Source organism: Schistocerca piceifrons, chromosome 2, assembly GCF_021461385.2.
Source record: "Schistocerca piceifrons isolate TAMUIC-IGC-003096 chromosome 2, iqSchPice1.1, whole genome shotgun sequence".
In the NCBI taxonomy this organism is placed as follows: Eukaryota; Metazoa; Arthropoda; class Insecta; order Orthoptera; family Acrididae; genus Schistocerca; species Schistocerca piceifrons.
Genome location: NC_060139.1, coordinates 519,823,547 through 519,841,087, shown reverse-complemented (window position 1 = coordinate 519,841,087; position 17,541 = coordinate 519,823,547).

The window sequence follows — 17,541 nt, the reverse complement described above, 5'->3', positions numbered from 1 at the left end:
AAGCCACCACCAAGGAAACATCATGTGCCATCACCCCAGTGCGGTGCTGAGTGGGTTTAGTGCCATTACCTGGCAAAAAACTGGACTTACTAGTTGGGGTCCCCGCCGGCTTATTACCCCGGGAACTTCTCATGTGACAGCGGATCTGGGTACAGAAATCAGTTCGTTAAAAGATGGTATTAAGCTGCACTGCGATATGGTCGGTGATGCACGCCCTTGTGGATGCTATGCATGTGATAATGGTATCTTTCTTTCTAATGTATTGTCTGTGATATATTTTGGGTGGCACCGTTTACTTTTTTTTTAAGCACTATGGGACTTAATATCTGAGATCATCAGTCTTCTAGACTTAGAACTACTTAAACCTAACTAACCTAAGGACATCACACACAGCCATGGCCGAAGCAGGATTCGAACGTGCGACCGTAGCAGCAGCGCGGTTCCAGACTGAATCACCTAGAACCGCTCGGCCACAGCGGTCGGCGGCTCAGCTATCACTAAACATTGTTCACTCAAGTCTCTAGTGGTTACACAGCCATGGCCGAGGCAGGATTCGAACCTGCGACTGTAGCAGCAGCGCGGTTCCGGACTGAGTCATCTAGAACCGCTCGGCCACAGCGGTCGGCGGCTCAGTTTACACTAAACATTGTTCACTCAAGTCCCTAGCGGTTACTGTTCGGCGACAATTGTTTGGAAACAGCCAATCTGGATTCTAAATACAATTTAAGACAAATAAATATATAAAATTTTAAAAAAAACTCCACAGAGGAATTATCCGAATTGGACGAAAGTCGGTAGACGTAGCGTGCATGTACAGATAAACAAATGATTTCAATTTTTTTTTAAATGGATGATTTACTCAAGAGAAAGAGCTTCACAAACTGAGCAAGCTAATAACGTCTTGGTCCACCTCTGGCCCTTATGCAAGCAGTTACTCGGCTTAGAATTGAATGACAGAGTTGTTGGAAGTCCTCCTGAGGGATTTTTCTGCCAAATTCTGTCCAACTGGTGCATGATTGTGGAGCCCTCCCCATAATGCTCCTAACACTCTCAGATAGCGAGAGATCTGTGGACCTTGCTGGCAGAGGTAGGGTTTGGCAAGCACGAAGACACGCAGTACAAACTCTCGCCGAGTTGCCGGGCATTATATCACTGAAATGTACGCCAAGGATGGCTTGCCATGAATGGTAACAAAACGGGGTGATGAATAATGTTAACGCACCTCTGTGCTGTAAAGGTGTCGCGAATGACGGCTAGATGGAAGCTGTGAAATGGCACCTCAGACTATCACTCCTGGCTGTCGGGCCGTGTGATGGATGATAGTCAGGATTGTATTCCACCGCTGTTCAGACTGTCTCCAGTCTTCGCAGATCATCAGGCCTCAGTTCAAAGTTAGTTTCGTCTCTGAAGACAATTCTACTCCATTAAATGAGATTCAAAGCCGAAGATGTGTCTGGAGATTCCCTGGACAGCGACGGAATACCGAACTGACTGCGTCAGCCATGTAGCCTGACATAGAAGAGTGATGATATCGAGTGCTATTTCATTTCATACCAGGACCCCTTTGGTTGTTATCCGCGTCACCCATACGGCACAGCTTCACGTCGACGATATTCTTCGCCCCGTTTTATTACTTTTCATGCAAGCCGTCTTGAGCTTACAATGCAGCAAAGTAATGCCCGCCTGCACACAGTACGAGTTTCTATTGTGAACATCATTGTAGATGACTATCAGCCGCTACCGTTTCGATCACTAGACCATTATCAACCCACTTCAAGTTGAAACAAAGCTGAAGCTGCTTAATAATGGTCTACTATTCGAAACCAGTAGCACTGAGCAGTTGACGTTCCATCAACAATGAAGTTTCACAATTATCTAACAGCTGTAAGGCCCCACCTCACCAGAAACCTAAACAGGGTTTGTATTGTTTGCCTTTGTGTTTGCCAAAAATTACCTTCATCAGCAATGTCGCCGGATCTCACCCCAACTTAGTTTGGTGCATTATGGGCAGTGCCCAACAACAAGTGCGGTAATATCGACGATTTAACGCGCCAGTGGGAAGAATTTGGCACAATATTGTCTGGCAGGACATCCAGTGCTATCAATACAAAGCTGAATAACCGTTTGCTTGAGAGGTTGACAAAGGTGTTATTGATATGTTGAATTTCTGCAGCTCTTTCTCTTGAATAAATCATACAATTTTTCTGAAAGTGCAATCTTTGTTTTCTCCTACAATGTATTAGATGATTATTTTCGTGACAAGTCGTTTTAAAGGAAATCTAAATGGTGTCGTAGTCCACCACTCTATGTAAGGGAAGACACCAAATGTAGGGGTGGGTGCCAGAAGATGCCATATCAAAACTCGGTGAGAACTTTCCAAATGATTTATTTGATTCCACTACAGTGCTTCACTGACCTCAGTCTGCGTCACAGGGCCCTGCAATGCTGAAGAAGCACCCCAGTGGCCTCTGCAATGCAACGCTGTGTCGTGCCGGCCGTGGCCGCGCCAGCAGCCGACTCGGCGGCCACAGTTTTCGTTGTTTCTGCGCTGCTCTACGGGAGCCGTAGGCCTGCCCTGCTGCTGCTTCTTCCTCGCTGGAATAGCTGAGAACGCGGCGGCAAAGACCGTCCAGGATCCGGCGTCCGAATCTGCGGCTCTCGCCTCGAAAGTCTCTGGCATGTGTCGAGAGCCGAGACGACTGTCCGCAGTGGTGAGCTGAAGAGTGGCCCACTGCTGGCTGGCAGCAGCCCAGTTTTGGCCTCAGAGGGTCAAAGCAACGACCCGTCATGGACTCAGATGCTGTCACCCCATCTGTTGCTGTGTGTAGCTCAGTGGTGTGATTTGCCCCGCCATCCAGGAGAGTCGTCACACTTCAATGAATCCCGTTAGGAAACGGCACCTATTTATACTCTGGTGTGCACCTTTGTTTTGCCAAGCGTGCCACTTCATGTCAAGTATGCATAACACTTAGGTTGGCCAGTGGCCCTCCTCTGCCTGTGACTTGCGCCATGAAAACTGCTGTGTGAGCCCTCTTCGGCAGTTCTATGCCCCTGTGGCTTCTATTTGCCTTCGCAACTGCTGGTATGCATAACTTACTGCATTCTGGCCCGCACCCGCTTCTAGCTCGTGCTCCGAATATCACACAAAACTAACTTTCCCTATCGTAAAAGGTGGTGCCCCTACATCTATTTCTTTTAATTGTGGTAACGTCAGTCGGGTGCTGTCAGAGTTTTAATTTCTAAAATTATGATTTAGCTGTATTTTATCAAATTTTCAATAATGTTTCCCGGATGCAGCTGCACACTTATCAGACCAGTATCACCAGTCCTACCACCATAACTAGTGCCTTCAATAATGATGTTGTGGACGATAGTACTAGTGACAATATCAGTAATAGCTGAATCAAAATCAACGGTCAATCAAAGGGAATCTCCCACATGGCTCTGGGCACTGTTCCAAATGGAGATTGCTTGGTGTAGCCTTCCACCTGCCTTCTATGAAGTATCAGGAGAGTGCTGTTTGCTGTGGCGTTGAGGTGATATCGTTAAGAATAAGTGTTAACTGGATGAACAGGAAACGTCGAAAGCTGATGACTGTACTCGTACATAACCTAGTCATTTCGAAAAGCATCGGAAAGCTTGTGGGACTTGGCGTCCCGTGACGTCAAAGTCATCTTCAGGTTCACAGGCTCCTTACTCTACAAGATGTCGCCTCAAGATCTGCGTTTCAGTTAAACACAGACTAATTACCAGTAATTCTATGTCACCGCCTCTTCTCAGCTAACTTTATTTTTGTTTAATTAATTGATTTATCATGTTCCTGGGGCCATGTGAACCAAAGTTGCTTGGTTATGGGACGAGACGGTACATAGTTTACAGGCTATTAATCAGAAAAATTTATAAACATTAGAAATTAAACACATAATAATACACGAAACATGTGAGAGATTATACAAAACAAACAGCGCTTCACAGATAAACGTTCTCAAACACTGCGTGCAACTCCTGTACAGAACAGGAGGAGTACACTACAAGGAAACCTTTCAACTTAAATTTATAGACTTGTGGTTTATCGCTAATAGTTCGTTACAAACTTATTGACGAAGGGGAGAGTGTAATGGCCTGGAATAGTTTTGAGACTTTCACCTCTAGCTAGCCCTGAAACAGATTAATAATTTATTTTTATTCCATCCATAAATCATGGAATTTTTTGTGTGCTGCAGTCTTTTTCTGAAATTACACGATTTTCTCCAGAAGTCAAAGGTTTAACCAAATGTGAAAAAAATGTTCAAAAGTACAACTTAGTCATGTACCCAAGACAAAATATTCTATTGAAATTCAAAAGTCTGCGTATAAACGTACATCTACACGGCGCAAACTACTGACGTACGTTGCAGAGGATACACCCTATTATTACAGCTTTTCTCCGTTCCATTCACATAGCGAATGAGTGTTTAAATGCCTCTGTGCGTCCTGTAATTAATTTAATCTTGTCCTGACGATCAGTAAGTGAGAAATATGTAGTGCGTTCTAGTATATAGCTAGAGTCATCATTTAAAGCCGGTTCGTAAGCATACTCTCTCGGGACAGCTTGTGTCTTTCTTCAAGTGTGTGCTAGTTCACTTGTTTTAGCGTCCGTGTGACACTCTACCGCGTGTCAGTCTATCCTGTGGCCATTCGTGCTGCCCTTCTCTGTATACGTTCAATATCCCTTGTAAGTCGTATTTGGCATGGGTTTCACACATTTGTGAAATACCGCAAGATGGGTCGCACAAGTGATGTGTAAGCTATCTCCTTTGTCGATTATTGCATTCTCTCGTACTATACCAATAAACCGAAGACTGCTACCTGCTTTACCCGCAATTGAGACTATGTAATCATTCCATTTAATATCCCTAGCAAGTGTTCCACCCACCTACATACGTGAGTTTACCAATTAAAACTGAGACTCGCTGATACTGGGTCATAGGACACTAGATTTTTTGTTTTTTAAAGTGCACCATTGTACTTTTCTGAGTACTTAAAACAAGTCAGCAATCTGCGCAACACTGAAATCATATAGAGATCTCATTGAATATTTGCTCAGCTTCTTCCAGACTGTACTTCACAGTTGAAAACTGCATTATCTGCGAAAAGTCTAAGATTACTATTAATAGTGTCCACTATGTCATTAACATACAGCGTGAACACCAAGGGGCCCAGCACACTTCCCTGGAGTATGCTCAAAGGTACGTCTACATCTGTCGATGGCTTTCCATCCAAGATAACTAGATGCGTCCTCTGTTCCAAAACATCCTGAGTCCAGTCAAAAATTTCGCTTGACATTCTATATAATCGTAATTTTGGTAGTAAATGTACCTGTGGTACTGAATGGCATGTTTTTGGAAATCGAGAAATAGTGTGTCTACCTAATGCCTTGATCCATGGCTTTCAGTGTATCACGTGAGAAAAATAAGAGTGGCGCTTCAAATGATTGATGACATCGTTATCCGTGCTGGTTGACATGGAGGAGGTCATGTGCTGCAATCGACAAAACGTTTAATAGTCTTTTACATCGTGTATTACACCCCAATCACTAGTAAGTGGAATCAGATTAAGCAGAAATATTATCAAAACCCAGTTTCAAGTTACTTTCTGAAATGGAAGCAATGGAAAAATATTACACAACAATATATTTTCAACAGATGGTGCATCACAGCTCTTATATGTTTGAAAAATGTCACATTACCGCCGCGAGCTACTGGTAAAATTCTTTATTTACACAAATAGTTTCAGTCGTCTGACCATCATCAAGTTTATAAAAGTATTCGCAGAGTCATGTTATTGTGAGATGATGAAATCATGATTTGAATGATTGTTATCGTATCGTAGTATAAATTTCATCAGTCTACACCCATGAAAAAAAGTTAAGCGTATCATTGGTTCTCATATCTTCCAATGAGAGAGATGTCTTATACTGTATTTTTTGATAACAGAATATTACACAAAGAAAAACTGCACCTTATACTCTCTTTGAACCGATTGTGAAACGAAAAAGGAATGGCCCACAACCTCAAAAAAATAACATGGTGTGTTCAGCGCACTGTTAAATAACTATAGGTCCTCCATAAACCCTCAGGCAATCTTGAATACGACGGGGCATGATCAGTACCAACTCACTGCAAGCGTATTGAGGCATATCGTCCCACTCCTCAACCGGAGGATTCCTAATAGCTTCAATCGTTACTGGAAGATGTTGACGAATAGAAATCGCTCTGAGCAAGCTCCATACATGCTCTACGCAGTTCATATCCGGTGAGCACGCTGGCCAAACCATTCTTTGGATCACACGTCTTGTCAGATAACGACACATTAAGCTGGGCGCTATCATCCCGTAGAGTGAACCCTTCCCCTACAGTCTCTGCAAAACCACTATGCAGCCACGTTGCCTTCGACTGGAACTAGTGGTGTGCGGCGGCCATACATGATACCTGCCCAGAATACAGTTGAGCCACCGGATCGTTGGTGACGTTCCACAGTCATTGAGGGATGACTGCGTTCCCCTGTTCGCCTCCACATGCCTACAGAGTTGTCGTCACAGAGCTAGCCTATTCGCACTTCGTCTGTGAACAGCGTTTTGGTCCATTGGTTCCGTGTCCAATGATCATGTGCTCTAGCTCATCTTAAACGAACACCCCTGTGATGTGGACGGAATGGTGGAGTCGTGTGAGGCCTTCCGCTGTACAGCCCCTCATTATTATGTCTGTTGAGCACAGTTTTGTTATTTACGTTATCCCCTGTGGCTTCTAGGAGATCATGGTTGAGAGTAGTCTCTGTTTTTGTAGGGTGTCTCCGTGCAGATATTTGCAGCTCGTAGTCCAGTGGCTAGCATTGCTGCCTATGGATCAGGGGATCCTGGGTTCGATTACCGACCAGGTTGGTGATTTTCTTTGCCAGGGGACTAGGAGTGTGTGTTGTCGTTACCACCACCATCATTCGTGACAGTGGCTAGGTTGGACTTTGGACTGTGTAAAAATTGCGCCTCTGTACGGGCGCTGATGACCGCGCAGTTTAGCGCCCCAGAAACCATACACCATCCGTGCAAATATCGTTACATACCGGTCGTAAGCTGCTGTAGTTTTGTGTGGGCGGCTTTCACGATATCGAAACGCCACTGAATGCGTTTCTTGAAACATTTTCTACAGGCTGGAGACAACACTATAATTAACGTGAACGATATTCGAAAATACAATGAAATCTAGACCTTTAGTTAATTACAGGCGTTGATAAATATCAACGGGGACAGTTGAAAATGCGTACCGCGACCGGGCCTCTAACCCAGGATCTCCTGCTTACATGGCAGACGCTCTATCCGACTGAGCCACCGAGGGCACACAGGACTGTGCGACTACAGGGAATTATCTCTGGCACGCTCCACGTGAGACCAACACTTCCAACTTACTGTCCACACACTACATTTGTAGTGCCCCTGCCCATTATACTCATTTCTCACGGCAGTCAGTCTACCGATTCCCGTAAGAGTTCGGGCAATGTCAGTTCATCGGCACTGAGGAACACCATTGGCATTTAAGCTCATTTATATGAAGTTGGTATCTATTCCGGGTTCGAGTCCCGGTCGAGGCACACATTCTCAACTGCCCCGTTGATATTTGTCCGAAAGAACGGGCACCATCTTCACAATGGTCGCAACTTCAGCTTGCCCCTTGTTTCTTCCAACAGTGTGATGGTTTTAATATGGTCTGCCACGAAGAGCCTGTGCAGAGACATTGTGCTGCATTACGACGAAATCGGACGACTGTGCATTCACAGGAACTCAGCTCTGGTGTACTGTGTTTGTTTATAAGCCGTGATTACATGGCCCCCGACGGGTCAGCATGGCAACGGCGAACGAATTCGCCTTACGTACAAAATGAACTTCGCACATAAACACAAAAGGAACGTCCACAGTGACTATTGGTGGGGAATTTGGAAATATGTTTAACGTTCTTTGATGGGTGTGTTGTTTTTGTAGACCCAGTATGTCATTTATGTAACGATATGTTAACAGTGCTCAATTCGTGATTTTATCGTCTGACGATAAAGATTTTATATTTCGCTAATATGATGCTGTGAATAATTTTATGAGTCTGATGATGGTGAAACGACTGAAGTTGCTTGTGTAAATAAAGAACTTTATCTGCAGATCACGTTGCGAATATGAAATTTTTCAAATATGGTAAGCACTTAAATGTTTGGACCTCAAAATATGTTGCACCCCCGACCTCATATCTCATATCAACTAAAGCAGTAAAAAGAACAGGAAACCACTTATGGCAGTATCTAGTGCTCGTTCCTTCACATGATTCTATAATTGATCACCAGTCTGAAACATCGACCTGGAAACATGTGTTCCTAGGTACACTACCGTCGAGATACAACACTCTCACCTACTGATGAAAATTTATTCCACCGCGAGGACTGGAATCTTCAGTCTCCACGCCGATCTCTATAGCATTAGCGAAAAATTGGTACGCAGGTGTGAATTAATTGTAAATAATTAATCTAAACAATTGTCTCCACTTAATAACTGTTTTGATTTCAGCACATTTGCTTCGGTAAACGACTACGTTCTTCTTCAAAACGGTTCAAATGGCTCTGAGCACTATGGGACTCAACATCTGGGGTCATCAGTCCCCTAGAACTTAGAACTACTTGAACCTAACTAACCTCAGGACATCACACACCTCCATGCCCGAGGCAAGATTCAAACATGCGACCGTAGTGGTCGCGCGGTTCCAGACTGAAGCGCCTAGAACCGCTCGATGACAACGGCCGGCACATTCTTCTTCATAGGAAGCAAATGCTTGCTGTCGAGACGGAGTTGCGGAATGGAGTCGCCATTGTGTTGTCACGGTACGCCCGCGGGCCGTACAGCTGTGATCCTTGCGCAACACAACAGCGCCGCCAGCAGCAGTAGCAGCAGCGGTCATCCGACGTGGCTCTCTCTTCAGGTACCGCCACCGTGGCGGCCGCAGCATTTTTACAGCCGCCGGTTGGGCAACACGGGGACGCCGGCGTGCGTGTAGCCCGCGGGTGCGCGCAGATAAGCCGGCGTCTTCAGCCTGTCTTCCTGCCGTCGCCGCCGCTCCAGTTGGCAACGACCGGCCGACGCCCACCCGACGGGATTCCGGTTGCGCAACTTGCGGTCAGGATAGCGGCAGGACGAGGCGGAGGCGGCGGAGGAGAAGAGAGGAGAGGAGTGGAGAGGACAACCAGGGCGGCCTCCGCGAGATGTTGTCAGCGCGCGGAAAGGGAAATTAGGGACGGGGGAGCGGAGGGGCAGGGGAGAGAGCGACCACGCCTGGGGCGGGGCGGCCGCGCCGCTGGAAACTGTAACAGCGTCGGCTGGAGCTGGAGTCCGGGCGCTGGCCTGCCCTGCCGCAACAGGACCCACAGCGCCCGACCGCCTCTCCGCCCGCTACGCTGCGACTGACCGCGGCTGCGCTTATACTGTACCGCGAAAGGCCATCTGAGAGCTTACATTCCCATTTTTTAAAATGGCTAAGATTTAAGAAAAAGGCATTCGTTTGGCGCCACATGACTTTACAAGATGACCATAAATTTTGAACTGTTTCCTAATATGCAGCGTCAAATAATGTTTACGATATTGATGAAACGTAACACTTTGTAATGAGAGATGCTGCAAATATGTACATTTAAAAATAAGTATTTTGACACTTAAAGACGTCCTATGCATCCAGAATGAGATTTTCACTCTGCAGCGAAGTGCAAGTGCCTGTGAAAGGCAAAGGTCCCGAGTTCGAGTCTCGGTCCGGTACACAGTTTTATTCTGCCAGGAAGTTTCATATCAGCGCACACTACACTGCAGAGTGAAAATCTCATTCTGGAAACATCCCCCAGGCTGTGGCTAAGCCATGTCTCCGCAAAATCCTTTCTTTCAGGAGTGCTGCTTCTGCAAGGTTTGCAGGAGAGCTTCTGTAAAGTCTGGAAGGTAGGAGACGAGATACTGGCAGAAGTAAAGCTGTGAGGACGGGGCGTGAGTCGTGCTTGGGTAGCTCAGTTGGTAGAGCACTTGCCCGCGAAAGGCAAAGGTCCCGAGTTCGAGTCTCGGTCCGGCACACAGTTTTAATCTGCCAGGAATTTTCACGTCCTATGTAAATACACTGTCCACTCATATTATTGTGGGCGCCGCCTGTGTTCGACGTCAACATGCCATAACCACTATCAGTCGAGGGTTACAAAGCGTGACGATAGGGTGAGGGAGAGGAGATTGTCTTCGTAATGCAGAAATGGAGCGATTTATCTGACGTCCATAAGGGAATTATCATTGGTTTTCCGACCAAAGGTGAAAGCATTTCCGAAACGACTGGATCTGTAAACTGTTCGCATGCTGTCATGGTAAACGTATACCGTGCACGACAACATGACGTTATCGAAAACAGGCTCCGAATGCAAGTGTGGTACACAGCGGGTTATAGATGACGGGTATGAATGGCGGCTAAAGAGATGTGAGCTGGGACATGCACTCGTTGAGCAGCTGACCGTCCAGATGATCCACGGGACTACCAACAGTGTCTTCTTAACGACCGTTCAGCTAAGGTTGCTGCGTGTAGGTCTCTGCAGGTCCTTGGCTGTTGTTCATCATCGGCGAAGGCTGGATTTTGCATCCAGTATCGCAACTGGACGTCCACTGAGTGATAACAGGTGGCCGTTCCAGATGAATCACGTTTCATCAGACAGCTAGCTGTTGGCGTGAAACGTCTGGAATCAAATACCCTGCAATAATCGTTGGAAGGACCCAGGCCGCAGGAAGGAGCGTTATGATCTGGGGAATGTTGCCGTGTCATTCACTGGGTAGTATCGTCTTTCTGAATGGTACAATGGATCAAGTACGGTATGTATCTATACTTGGGGATCATGTCGACCTTGCGTGAAATTTGTTAATCTTCGCCACGGTGGCACCTATCAGGAGGGCAGTGTGTCGCAGCTCGCAGTATATCTGCGTTGGTCGAAGAGCACCAGCATGAATTAACGATACTCGGCAAGGCTTCTCCACACGGGGTACTCGCATGCTCTCAGGCGCCTTGCCACGGTTCGCGCGGCTTCCCCCGTAGGAGGTTCGAGTCCTCCCTCGGGCATGGGTGTGTGTATCGTCCTTAGCCTAAGTTAGTTCAAGTTAGATTAAGTAGTGTGTAAGCCTAGGGACCGATGACATCAGCAGTTTGTTCCCACAGGAACGTACCAACAACTTTCGGCGAGGCTTCAGGTTTCTGTCTGTAACTTACAGAACCTCATTGACTATATTCTTGCACTTCTCCCTGTGGTCTGTACTGTAAAATGTTGTTGGCTGTTCATGATTTTGACAGTCACATTAATGTGATTGGACAGTGTACATCGACATCTTGTAAAAACCATACCTTTTCATTCAAGGAGTCATTTACGTAGTACACGTCGCACTTCATGTGCTATATGCTGTAATCGATCGTGATTATATGTAGCTAATTTGTTGAAAGAAACCGATTCCGAAGAAAGTTGATCGGACTGATGTGGAAGAGTTTACGACTAATCAGAAATATCATTTGAATTCACTGTCCAAAGAAACTTAACTATGGGGATCGGTTCATAAATCTATAATTAAAATGTGTATTTGTAATTAAATTTCAGCCAGTGAGATAACTGGATCACTAACTGGATCACCTGTTTAATTGTGTGGTAACAAAGAGACAGAACAATAACACGAAATGTAAAGCAACAGTTTTGTGGTACGCACTAAAATATCGTTAAAGTAATTTCCTTGAAGGGGATACCTAACGTACACTTTCAGTATTGTACGAGAGCACCTTCTACATTCTCATTTAAGATACTTGAGTCAGTTATTGTTTCTGTAAAGAGCTTGCTGTAAACATAAGACGCCAAAACCTTCAATCTGTAGATGAGCTAAAAGGATTTACTTCTGCTGCTGTTGAAACGCATCACTCAGTTATAAAAATAGAACAATGTAAAAAGTGTTTCATGATACTAAGAAAATGACTGAAGTTAAGGAATGATACAAAAAGCCTTTTCCTATTCTGAACGTCTAAGAACATTGGTGTGAACAACTTGACTAGCGTGCTGCATGTGGACGTTTAAGTCGTGAGCCCTTGTTTCAATTCTAAGCGTTGTGGCAGACTGGGAAATAGGTTTAATGTGAAGCAAATATCGTAAGCTGGAGTTCTATTAGTATTTCAGGATGTTGACGACAAAATAAATAAGATAAATATCGTATTAAGTACTTTGTTTGAGTGTGTATTTTCTTTGAAGCAAGGTCATTAGCATTGTCAAAGTGTAGGGATCGTTTGACATAATCGTTCTTGATATCTCGATCTCTGCTGGTAACTTGACGTAATAATAAATCCCCATTATTTTGCATCTATATCAGATTCTGTTTAGTGCTTTTATGACTTCCTTCTGACTGTGGATCCAAAGAATCGAGATTCAATTTCTGATAGGCCTCAGACTTTTTCTGGTTGTTAATGTGACGTTCACCTGAATAAATGTGCTTTTCACGAGGAAAGAAAACTTGAAATTGCACCGTGGTTTGGATTCACGTTTAGCTTGGATGCTTCCACCACTGGGTGCATTAATTGGTTGTCAAATCGGAAGCAAGCACCTTCTTAAATAAGATCATAGCTACAAAAGCACTTCAGTGTTCAAATGAAACGTGCGTAATATTCATAAATAATAACTTATGTCTCTGCAACTCAAAATTCATGTTTCCTATCCTCAGCTTCCAATCTGCTGTCCCTTTTCGACGGAAGAAGCGATCTGTGTCATTTGGCTTTAACATGTTTTTTAGGAGTCAGCTCTGCCACAGCTCGACACACAGACGCTACTGAATGGGGGACGGTCACTATTGTGTTTGGACGTATACTTAACCAAACGGTGAATTTAGTTGCCAGATTTATTGGTGTACTAATACAGACTTACCAAAATGTCTACAAGGAATAATATACCACCCGCAACCATGTAACAGCGTATGAACGATGATTGTAGAAAGATCGTAACGGACAAGGATCGGATACGAGTGTTGAAACTTGGCAGTGACAATCAGTTTCAAACACGATAGGACAAGAAGAACGGTCAAGACATCAAGAAATAGCTTCCATGGTACTAGAGGGACCTGTGGAGGGTAAAAATTGTTGAGGAGACTGGAATGTACCCAGCAAGTCACTAGTGTCCTGATTTAAAGCAACAAACTACTGTTTTCCCGTCCTGTGTCTAATTCACGATGTAATCATACGCACTGTTAACAGATGTTACGATCGTGTCCTGCACGGATGATGCCATTCTGATCAATGGACAACCACGCCAGCAATGACTTCAGGGCACCTATCAAGCGGGGTAGTGTCCACAATCGCTGTACAGTGTGGCGCAGAGAAGCCTACATACTCTCTGCTGTGGAGGACCGTAGGAGGATTGGAAATAGGAGCGTCACAAACTGATATGGTCTGATGGCGTAATGTGTATCGCCCTGTTGTTTCTCGGATGAGGCGACAGTTTATAGATACCGAAACCGTATCCCAGAGACCAGGAGAGGGCCGACATCAAGAGGACCGGACCTTTATTTGGCTGTAAGGGCACTACGGTACCGCCTTACTACTAGATTGCAACTGGCATATGACCTCCCATTACCCCCTGAATGTATTGTATCGAAGCAAACAGCGTACTGAAGTCTTCAGCAACGTGGACTTTATTGTTCGTGATCTCATGTCTGCCTACCTCTGGCGTGTCTTCAGAGAAGAAAACGTCTAGAGTGGAGCCGACAATATTCCACCTGGACAGTCGAACGGTGAGGCAATGTTTTTTTCACAGATGAGTCCCGATTTGGTCTGGAGAGTGATTCTCGACGGATTCGAATCTGGAGGACATATGAAACACGATTTCGGGACCCAAACGTTGTGAAAAGGGGGACCGACATGGAGGAGTTTCCCTAGTGGTGTGGTCAGGGATTGTGTTCACTACCCGAACACCTCCTAATGAAATTGTACAGGCAAATCAGCAAAATTTAAGGGGCATTGGAACGCCCTACTCAGACAATGGTAAATTTAGTGACTTGGCTTCCCTGTATTTCAGGAACCACTGTAGCCATTGACATGAAACATTTACAAATGATTCAAATGGCTCTGAGCACTATGGGGCTTAACTTCTGAGGTCATCAGTCCCCTAGAACTTAGAACTACTTAAACCTAACTAACCTACGGACATCACACACACCCATGCCCGAGGCAGGATTCGAACCTGCGACCGTAGCAGTCGTGCGGTTCCAGACTGTAGCACCTAGAACCGCTCGGCCACTCCGGCCGGCAAACTTTTACAGGACGTTAAACTGTATGTCTGGTTCTACTGAACTACAATAATTACATTTCAGCCACTGCTTTCGGAAACACAATATTTTAATTTCGCGGTTAAAATTCTGTGTACTTTTTTTGTACGTTATCCTAAATAATTTTAGTTATACATAACCTTAAGATCTTCTTGTAGTTCATTAGACTCAGGATATGTATGTTATTACTCCATGAAAATTTGAATATTCTACTCGAAGTGCTTTCTGAGATATAGGGAAAAATGTAACAGAAAATATAAATTTTCAAAACGGCTTCTAAAGTTTCAAAAGACTGTGTCTAACTTAACATATGTTGTTTTTTTTATTTTTAGTCACTGAGGAGCACCCTTCACCATACTGTGTATCATCCTCTTGATCTTTTTCCAAGTTTTTCTTCTGTTCCTTAGTGGCCAACTGTGCTGCATACTCTGCTTTATCAATGCGAACCTTGTCCATCCGTTCTAGTTCTCTATGCAGTTTGTTCCAGGATAAATTCGCATATGCTGTACCACTTTCACCCTAACAATGTTCCCATCATTAAAAGCAATAACAGCTTCACTGACCCCCCATTTTAGTGTCTTCATTCCAACAAAAACATTTTTTACTTAACGAGTCCATATAGGATTATTGAACGACTCACTGGGATTTTGAGTCTGACCTTGCAGACACTTCTTCAGTAATACAGGATTTGCCAGATATCTGTCAATAGGTTTTATGATATCTATGACTGCTACTCTGATGGAATGTTTGTGGCTGTACGAACTATTTGAGTACTGGCATTGCGGTAATTGCACCATGAATCAGGTCCAGGAGGGCAAAACTGGTGTACAGGTTTTTCATCAGTTGACAGTTTCTGGTAGAAGGTAGCCCCTACTGCCTGCTTCATTTTCAACAAATCCTCAGTATTATTTCTAATGGTCATCCTATAATAGTGCTGTCAGTCTGCCTCTTATAGTTTTATCATCAGCAAGTTTCTTGTCTCTCAAACTTTGTTTAAACTTCCTCAACCTGGTGCCCATCCTCTTCTGGATATGACCAACATATTTCAGTTTTGTGATAATCTTCTCAGCATAAGTCTGAGTGGCTACTGTTACATGCTTTTGAGTCTCCATCACCTAAGAACTTACTGTAACACACTCCCCTTTCCTTCACAGACTAAAAATTTCAGTAGCTACAGAGGCCTCCATACCACCACTTGTTCCTTCATAATTTCTGTCTCAGATGTGCCCTTCTTCATTCCCTGGTTTACACTTATGACAATGTTTGATTAAAATCTGGAAATCTATTACCTTTCCATTATCCCCACTGGTCACGATAGCAACAGAATTCTTAGAAAAATCTATTACCTTTCCATTATCCCCACTGGTCACGGTAGCAACAGAATTCTTAGAACTGTAGCTGCACTTCTGCCAAGTGCCATCAAATGCTACTGGAATGTCAGTGACACCATCATTTATTTCAACACCTTTGTTCGCAGCACCCTTCATTGGCTCACGTGCAACAGATTCCACAGCATCTCCAATAAATACTGCATATTTATTGCTTTTATAAGGTGGCGTGGCATATTCATCACGGCACACATTGTTTCTGCTGCAGTATGTCCTTTGCCAATAGCTCTCAGTCCATAAAACCACCTAACATTTACTTCAAAATAATTATCTTCACACTTATCAGAGTTCCAAAATAAACGAATATATTTACAACTGGCACAATTAATGATAAATTTCCTGGCTAGTCCATTTGATTCCTCACTGTCTACATGTTAACTAACTGGCCCTCCATATATTTTATAACACACACATTCACCTAACGCCCCTGTTAGGATGTGTAAATCTAACAGAATATAAAAATAACCTACCATTTACATCACTTTCTTTTTGAGAAAACTATGTACCACAGCGTTTTATTTTAATCTCCGAAGCACTACTGGGTGCCTGTATGTCATTGTCTGTAACTTCACATGCCACAAGTTGAACACCATGTTTCCCTTTATTCGAAAATCTATTACCATAAAACACATGTTTCTTAAAAACACTTCGTTTTGGCGTCATCTTTACTTTTTGAGAGATTTACCAAACCTTTCGTAACTTTTCCTCGGAAAAACGCAAGAAGTTCGACGTACAACGCGTGTTTATACTACGAAACGGTACGATACTGTTTTTGACAGTGGTACTAATACAAACACGTAATTTAACTTTGATAACATAGCAAACTGCAGGCTTCTATATAAAAAAATTACCGATTTTGTTAGATCTTGAAGTAATGCAAGTAAGAATTTCAACACTTTCAACCGGTGTAGATTATATTTAAAAAAATAAAATAAAATAATTTCCATGTGAGTTTATAAGTATATATACACTATTTTATTCGGAAAATTGTAAATTTTACAATGAAATAAAAATCCGAAAATGTGAAAAAAACATTTTTCCTTTCTAACTCCTCTTTACTGATTTCATGTACCGTGAGAAGATCTTGGGATCTTATGCGAGGTTGTTGCAAGGTGCTGTGAGCCCAGAATTCATGTTGATGGACGACAACGGAAGATATTGCACGCATGTCGTGGCCTCCTCACTCTCCCGATTTGAATCCCATGGAGCATGTCTGAGATGCACTAGGAAGACGAGCTGCATCCAGTAACCACTCTTCAAGACTTGTGAGCAGCTCTGGAGGAAGGATGGGCATTGGTACCTCAACATGAGGTTGTCAGGCCTGTATTGGCGCAAGACGTGGTCACACCTCACAGTGAGAACATTAACCTGCTGTCAGAATGTCTATGCAAATTCGTTAAGTTGGAAAAAAAAACGAAGAACGTTTTTGTCTACCGTCATGCATGCTGCAGTGGGTCACGTTCTGTATTCTTTACATTGTAGTTTACTATCACCTGTTTATACAGTTCTGTGGGAAAATAAACGCAACCTTGCATGTTGCTATAATTTTGGATACCAGTTTAACTGAGGACGTAGGTTACAAGTGCTACTTCGAGATGAAGTGCTTGGCACAGGAGTGGTGGGTCGCATCAAACCAGTCACTAGACTAATGACTCAAAAAAAAAAAAAAAAAAAAAGCGAGCAACACGCAAGTATTACGGAGATGCTTCGGGAACCAGGTCTCGCACAGAAAAATTTAAGTGCTCGTTCTTTCCGCGCGCCGTTTTATAGTGGAACGATAGAGAGACAGAT